Source organism: Crinia signifera, chromosome 1, assembly GCF_055691185.1.
Source record: "Crinia signifera chromosome 1, ASM5569118v1, whole genome shotgun sequence".
In the NCBI taxonomy this organism is placed as follows: Eukaryota; Metazoa; Chordata; class Amphibia; order Anura; family Myobatrachidae; genus Crinia; species Crinia signifera.
The window spans coordinates 76021828-76030505 of NC_139217.1; positions in this window are offsets into that span (position 1 = coordinate 76021828).

The following is an 8678-nucleotide window of genomic DNA, read 5'->3' on the forward strand; positions in this document are numbered from 1 at the left end:
TTGTTGGGTTGTTGTTGGGACGGGGAATTTTTTGTTGACCGTTGTTTACCGATGGGTTGTTCTTTGTCATGTGCTTATTTTGAGGCCTTTAGTTCTTTTTTGGAGTGGGTGGTTAAGGATGTCTCTGGGTGTAGTTCAGTTATTCATTACCTAGATGACTTCTTATGTATTGGTCCTGGGGGGACCGGAGTATGTGACTTATTGTTGAGGACTGTTGAAAGGGTGTCGGCAGACTTTGGGGTCCCGCTTGCTCCAGGTAAGACGGAGGGCCCTGCGACTGTGATCAGTTTTTTGGGTATTGTCATTGATACCGAGAATATGAAGTGCCGCTTGCCCGAGGAGAAATTGCTGGGTTTGAAGGCCGAGGTAGGGAGGGCATTGCTGTTGAAGAAGATTAGATTGCGGGAATTGCAATCCTTGCTGGGCAAATTGAATTTTGCGTGTCGCATTATGCCTATGGGCCGCATTTTCAGCAGGAGGCTGGCAGCAGCGACAGCAGGGGTGGTTCTTCCTCATCATTTTGTCAGATTAGGTAGTGAGTTGAAAGGGGACTTGCGGGTGTGGGCGACTTTTTTGGAAGCTTTTAACGGCAGAGCTTTGTGGATGTCAGACACATGCGTCGCTACTGAGCTAGACCTTTTCACAGACGCGGCCGGGAGTGGTGGGTTCGGGGCATATTGCCAGGGACATTGGTGTGTAGGCCGGTGGCCGGAGTCTTGGGTGCAGAGAGGCATGGTTAAAAACTTGGCATTGTTGGAGTTGTTTCCTATCTTGGTAGCAGTAGTTGTTTGGGGGGAGCTATTCCGCAATAGGAAGATTTGTTTTCACTGCGATAATTTGGGGGTTGTCATGGCTATTAACCAATTGTCGGCATCTTCACCGTCAGTGGTCACTGTTTTGCAGCAGTTAGTATTGGAATGTCTGGCTTTGAATTTGTGGGTTGTGGCTAGGCACGTTCCCGGTGTCTCTAACGGCATTGCGGATGCTTTATCTCGTTCACAGTGGGAGCGTTTTCGGGAGTTGGCACCAGAGGCGGACAGGGAGGGGACCGGGTTCCCGAGTCGGCTCTGGGCTCTGCTGGACGGGTAGTCGATCAGCTCATCAGGGAATCCTTGGCCCCGAATACATGGTCGGCATACAATCAGGAATGGCGGAGCTGGTTAGAATGGCGTGAGGTAGTAGGTCTGAAGGAGGATGATGACGAGTTGGCTGTCTTGCTATATATAGGCCATTGTAAGGAGATTGGTTGGTCAGTGGCAAAAATCACGCGCTGCATGGCGGGCTTGGCTTTTGGGTTTCGTGCAGGCGGCAGGCCTGACGTCACTAAGAATTTCCTGATTGCGCAGGCTTTAAAAGGTTGGAGGAGAGGTCATGTCGTACAGGATCAGAGAAGGCCGGTGTCTTTCCAGTTGTTACAGAATATGGGCATGAAGTTAGGGGAGGTCTGTAGTTCCAATTTCGAAGAAAGGTTGTTTGGGGTAGCTTTTTCGCTTGCCTTCTTCGGGGCACTGTGGATTGGGGAGCTCGTGAGTCCAAGCGTGTCCAGGCCGGGAGGTTTGTTAGGAGAGGATGTGGATTTATACTCGGATAGGGTGGAGCTAGTGGTGAGGAGGTCTAAGACGGATCAGTTAGGGAGGGGGAAAAAGGTAGTTCTCTTCTCTGTACCAGGGTCGGATATGTGCCCGGTGGCACGGCTGAGTATATTTAAGGAGGTCAGAGTGGGCAGGGAAAGGGATCCTTTGCTGATGCATGCGAATGGATCCTTTTTATCACGGTTTCAGTTCACAAGTGTGTTTAGAGCAGTCCTGCGGACGTTGGGCCTCAAGGGGGAGGAATACGCGGGTCACTCTTTCCGCATTGGGGCCGCAACTGAGGCTGCTAGAATGGGATTTGGGGATGAGTTGATTAAGCGTATTGGGCGGTGGGAATCGTCTCGCTTTCGGTCTTATGTTCGTTTAGGGGATTGTTGAGGTTGACCGTGTTTTTTCTGTTTTAGGGCAGCCTCCGTGCCTGATTTGGATTTTAGGACATTCATATGTCTTTTGGGGAGCTTTACGGGCGGATGTCAGACCGAACGGCCGCCAGCTGGGTTTGGATAGAGAGGAGGCAGTGGTTCGCTGGCTGGGAAAACGCGGTATGGTATGGAGTGGAGTGCTGCAGGAATTTCACCGTTTTGTTCGGCTCGATAGGGTTCCCGACATATTAGTTCTGCATGTGGGCGGGAATGACCTTGGGAGCAGACCATTTAGGGAGTTGATACGGGATATCAAGTTTGATCTCCTACGGTTATGGGCAATGTTTCCGGAATTAATCACGGTTTGGTCAGACATCGTGCCACGCCATTATTGGAGGGATGCGAGGTCGGCTGACAAGCTCAATAAGGCACGGATTAAAGTTAACAGGGCGATTGGGCGTTTTATGGCCAGGAACGGGGCTGTTGTGGTGAGGCACAGGGAACTTGAGTCTGGTGCCGGGGCATTTTGGAGAGGTGACGGTGTGCACCTGAATGCTGTGGGGATAGATGTTTGGTCTTTGGGACTACAAGAGGGAATAGAAACAGCGTTCCGGATGTGGGGGGGGCGCACAGGGTTAAGGGTTTAACCTCGTGCTTTGTGGCGGAGGGGGGTCCTCGAGGTTGGTGGCATTGAGGCTTAATTATGCGGCGGGGAGGGCCCCATGAGGGGGCTGGACTCCCCTGGGTGAGGTTAATTAATGAGCACTGGGTGTGTACAATTGGTGCCCTCGAGCCAATCGCTATCGGCTGGGGGTAAGAGCTCCTGGAAGTGCTTAGAGGTGTGGATATATATTTATTGAGGGCCTCGGGGACCACCTTCCGTGGGAATGTTTTTGGATTATTGTTTAAAATTGTATTGTTCAATAAAGATGGCTGCTGTGGCCAATTTTATCCAACAAGAGAGTTATGTCATTTGTGGGGGGTAGTTGGGCACAGCGATTAGACAATACCCTGTCATGTAGGAGCCGGACTGGAGGCAAAGCCTGGGGGTAGGCTCCCCTGACAGGGTTTGTAGGGAGCTGACTAGCAGTTAGTCATAGGAGGAGTGCTTAAGGAGAGGGTCATAGGGGGAGGGGCTTAACGGGGTGTTGGAGGGGTTTATAAGCAGGGTTCAGGCAGGAAATAGGGGTCACTGGGAGATTTTCTCAACAGCTCCCACCCACTTTTCCCTATTTTTTATAGTTTAGGTAGAATATTTGCTAGGATGTCTTTTTGTCACAGTGGCCTGTGCGGAGGGGGGTCCTCGAGGTTGGTGGCATTGAGGCTTAATTATGCGGCGGGGAGGGCCCCATGAGGGGGCTGGACTCCCCTGGGTGAGGTTAATTAATGAGCACTGGGTGTGTACAATTGGTGCCCTCGAGCCAATCGCTATCGGCTGGGGGTAAGAGCTCCTGGAAGTGCTTAGAGGTGTGGATATATATTTATTGAGGGCCTCGGGGACCACCTTCCGTGGGAATGTTTTTGGATTATTGTTTAAAATTGTATTGTTCAATAAAGATGGCTGCTGTGGCCAATTTTATCCAACAAGAGAGTTATGTCATTTGTGGGGGGTAGTTGGGCACAGCGATTAGACAATACCCTGTCATGACATGGTCCCCCACCACACCTCCATATGCTGCGCCACATGCTCTGCTGGGTCGACCAGGCTCTCTCCAACAGGAGGGGCTGCTGCGGGGCAGCAAGAATGCAGCAATTATATGCTTATAATGCTTCTACTCAATTGTCCACTTAGGGCCTGATTTTGGTTGACTCTGTAAGTTGTGAAGATTGCAGTTTACTGAGTGCCAGAGAGCCCACCCTGCTGAAAACCTGTCTACCCCAGGCATGTCCAAACTGTGGTCCTCCAGCTGTTGTGAAACTACACATCCCAGCATGCCTTGCCATAGTTTTAGCATTTTCTAATAGCAAAACTGTGGCAAGGCATGATGGGACTTGTAGTTTCACAACAGCCGGAGGGCCATAGTTTGGACATGCCTGGCCTACCCGCTGCCGTTTTTTCTCGCAACCATGCAAGGGAATATGTACCGAAGACACATCTCCGCGCATGCCGCCGCTGGGGGAGAAATCACTTCAATAATTTCTCCTGCCTTCGCAAAGAAAAGTCAGGGACAAAGACAGGGTAGGCGGATGACGTCAGCGGCCCACCCCAAAAGCATCGTCCCGTCCATATAACCATGGGAACACCCAGCGCAGCCACTGCCCCCGTCCCTCCCTCCCCGCAGCGAACGGCCCGGCGAGTGAGTAACTCACCTTGGCTGTTCTCAGTCGGGATTTGCACATGCGCACGCTCAAACTCCAACCATCGGGGCAGGGGCCGAATTCGAATCACTGCGTGTGATCCAGAATAGGCCCCTTAGTACATTGGAACCCACACTAATGCTTGGTGTCCCTATCTATAATTAAAAGGAGACACCATCCTTAACCCTTTGAATGCCAAGCACACATTTTACGCTTCCTATGACCTTTTCATACCCCCACTATCCACGTCGTCATGGAGTTGAGAATAGAAAGTGTGGCAAGCGCAGCGAGCCACCGAGCCCGAAGCGTGGCGAGCGCAGCGAGCCCCGCGAGGGGACGCTGATACCTTCACAGCTATACGCGTCCCCTCGCGGGCTTCACAGGTATCCACGTCCCCGCGCGGGGCTCGCTGCGCTCGCCACGCTTCGGGCTCGGTGGCTCGCTGCGCTCGCCACACTTTCTATTCTCAACTCCACGTCGACGTGGATAGTGGGGGTATGAAAAGGTCGTAGGACGCGTACCGCCGCCCCTCGCGGGCTCGCCACTCTTCGGGTTCACGTTTATACTTGGGGGGGTGGCGTGGGGGTGCATTTAACCATTGTAAGCACCCATTAGGGTGCTTATACAATTTAATATCGAATATGAGTTAAAATCACGTCGCATCGCATCGCATGCCATCGGGTGTATGGCATGCGATGCGATTCGATTAAAAAATCGGACGACTAATAATCGGGGCGCCGTGCTAGTACACAAGTACCCACATTTTTATTACTAACAATAATCTGTAATATTTGTCTTAGATAGGAAATAGTCTTTCCTTTACACATGTATTATTTATTTATTTATTTATTTATTAACAGTTTCTTATATAGCGCACACAGATTCCGCAGCGCTTTACAAAGCATAATTAGAAGCAAAAACACATATCAAATTACAGTACAAGACAGTTTAGGACAAGTACCTGGTAAATATGGATAGTTGCATCAGGGGACAGGACACTGAAGCAATCATCAGGGTGGCAGAGGTTTATATATTCTAAGAAAGGCACAAGAGGAGAGAGGGCCCTGCCCGTGAGAGCTTACATTCTAAAAGGGGAGGGTTAGACAGACAGGGGTGACACAGAAGGGAAAGAAGTGGGCATAAACAGTAGGTTAGGATGAGAGTTGGTCAGGTTTTATTCTGGAGGGAGGGTGGGTCAAAAATTATTTGAATTTATATAACAAATGTGAGCAACACTGGCATTTTTAGCGGCTATTTTGAACATCTCTCACAGATATTTTGGCACTCAAAGGGTTAAGATGTCTGTAAAAAGCCACATAATGATTAAATGATTAAGTAAGGCACCGTCATTACCTCACTGGAATGGGGAACCACAAATAGGTATATATAGTATAAGTGGGTGAAACATAATAGGGTGTGATTTTTTGGACTGTGTGATTTTTTGGGGGTTGAAAATGACCAAAATCTTTACCACAAATTGCACATGTAATGCTGCCCATACACTTATGCGATCAGATGCGATGCGACATCGCAATGCGATGTTGCATCGCATCTGATCGCATCAAGTGGTGATGGACATCGGGTGCTGCGGGGTACTACCTGGCTGGTGACTGGAGCTGTCAGGCAGCGGGACTCAGCCGTGGCAGCATATGACTTTGAAATACTGGACGGCCCTCTGATTGGCCGAGGCCGCTGAGACTGAGAGCTCTCTCAGCCAATCAGCAGCCTCACATTCAGGCGACCACTAATTTGCTGAGAGAGCTCTCTCTCTCAGTGGCCTCAGCCAATCAGAGGGCCGTCGAGTGTTTTCAAGTCCCACCACCTGAAAGCTCCACCGCTCTGGTCCCCAGCTCCCGCTAAGGTACCGACTCCCGCTCCTCGTCCGGCGCCGCCGGCTCCGGTCCCCATCCCTGCCCCGCTCCCGCTAAAGTACCGGCTCCCGCTCCTCGTCCGCCGCCGCTGGCTCCGGTCCCCATCCCTGCCCCACTCCCGCAGCTGATTGCATTCGAGCAATCGCATGTGGTTAAAAACCACATGCGATTGCTCATGCAATTCGATAAATATTATGTGCAGCTCATAATATTTATTGATGTGACATTCGACGGCGTGCCTGCACATCGCGTCGAATGTCAGCTTAAAAATGCATGCAATCATTAGATTTATCGGCCAGATGTGGCCGAAATTGAATGATTGCATGCAATATCTGACATATGTATGGGCAGCATAACAGTGTGCAATTTGTTTTCAAAGTAGCAAAGCAACTTTCAGAAGCTCCCTCCGTTATATAGAATGCCACAACCCAATTGTTTTCATTGCAGATCTGTTAACCCTTTTTACTCCTACTCCAATACAAGCCTTTCACTGTAATAGTGGGCCTAATTCAGACCTGTTCGCTAGGCTGTGTGTAACACATCCCTTTGCATGCGGCTGAAAGGTAATATAAGTCTGACTGACTTTTATTCCGGCCCCTATCCCCCTGAATACTCAGGGGAACGACCAACGTTTTTATAGGGACGCCCATAAAACTAATCGAAACCATTCGCTCCAGGGGTTTGCCCATGCGCATAATCACGCACGCGAATGCGCAAACCCCGAACATCAGGGACGGGGACAAATTCTGACCCAAATGAATGGGTCTGAATTGGCCCAAACATGTGATCTCCAAGCTGCTTGTTTTCCTATAATAGTGATTATTACTGGGCCAGTTACCAATGGTGCTGCATATAGGGGTATCACAATGTAGTATTACTGAGAATAAAATAAATCCATGAAGTCACATGGATGTAACATCAAGTAAGAAGCCTCCACAAGTGCCCGGGTGCCGGACGGGGTCCCGACAGTCGGGATCCCGACAGGCATTTACCCGACTGTCAAAACACCGACAGCCGGGTTCCCGACGTCCACCTGCTATTTTCCCTCGTGGGGGTCCACGACCCCCATAGAGGTAGAATAGAATAGGTGTCGAGCGCAGCGAGCCCGCAAGGGGCTTAGTTTCACTCACCATGCTGTCTGAGTCCGGCCAGTCGCACTAATGAATCCACCTGAAAAATAATAAAGGCCAGTGTACATACATACAACCAGTGGCGGTTTTTTCCTATGGGCTGCAGGGCTGCAGCCCCCCCCCCCCCCAGGTGAAATCTGTCACTGTGTGAATCCAGATGCAGTCTGTGAGACTGCACTGGCTTCACTGTGACTGGCAGTGACTATTGGAAGTCCGACCTGCCAGTCCCTCACAGGGGCGTAGCGAGGGTGGCGCTGGCGGAGCACCAGCTCCGGGCGCCGGAAGATCAAAGGGCGCCGGAGCCCCGTGCCTGCATCGCCTGCCAGCCCTGCCTGTTCCCCCAGCCGATCACGCCTCCCCGCTCACCACTGTGCCGGGTGACAAGCAGGGCGCCGCCAGCCCTGCCTGCTCCCCCGCCCACTCACTGCTGTGCCGGGGCCCGGGTGACATGCAGGGCACCACCAGCCCTGCACTTCCCTGCACCGTGAGTGTGAGAGCCGGGAGAGCGCGTGGGCAGATTCTCTGCCTCATACTCTCGTCTCTGCCTGCTGCCAGACACCACCTTCTACCCCCCGGCACCACCTGCCAGCATTATCGGACCACCTACTGAGGTCTGAGGAAAGGGAGACCGCCACCCCCTCTCCCAAATGGACATACTTTTAGTATGTCCCTCTCCCAAAGCTGCCGGCCCGGGCCTCCTACAGCACCAGAAGCGCTCCCAGCAGAGCCCGATCACCAGAGGAAGTGGCTGGTGTCTTGAATGACCTGTGTGGCAGAGGGTGAGAGTGCTACACAGCACAATCAGTGGGACTGTGTATATTACCACAGGGGGGAAGGGAGACAGACATGTTATATATATGCAGTGTGTATGTGTGTGTATTGTTTGTATATATGCAGTGCTTTGTGTGTGTGTATGTATGCAGAGTGTGTACTGTATGTGTGTGTATGTATGATGCGTATGCATGCTGTGTGTAACTGTGTATGCCTGTATTTAGTCCTTAGGGACTCCCTGCCTGTGCTCCCTGGATCTTTAATTGGGTTTTGCTTCCTTCTGTGTCATGAGTACTGCATGTGACGTCATCATGTCACACTCACAGGCGTGCCCTCTGGTAATATTTGATATGTGAAAAGTAGTAATCAAGCAGCAGCACTCGGCAGAAATTTTCAAAAGCCTGTATTAAAACATGTACAGCTATCAACTGATGTTTAGGAGCCTAAATTACGGTTTGTTATATAGCATGCAATGGGCATCATGTTTGGCCTTATGTGTAATTGGCATTAGAGCATGTGGTTTTATGTGTAAATGGTATTACAAAGTTTGCTAAAATGTGTAATGAGCTTTATGGTGTGTGGTATAATGTTAGGCCGTGCCCCTTTTCACTGCGCAGGAGCCTCACCTACTACAAATTGGGGGGGCACAAAACA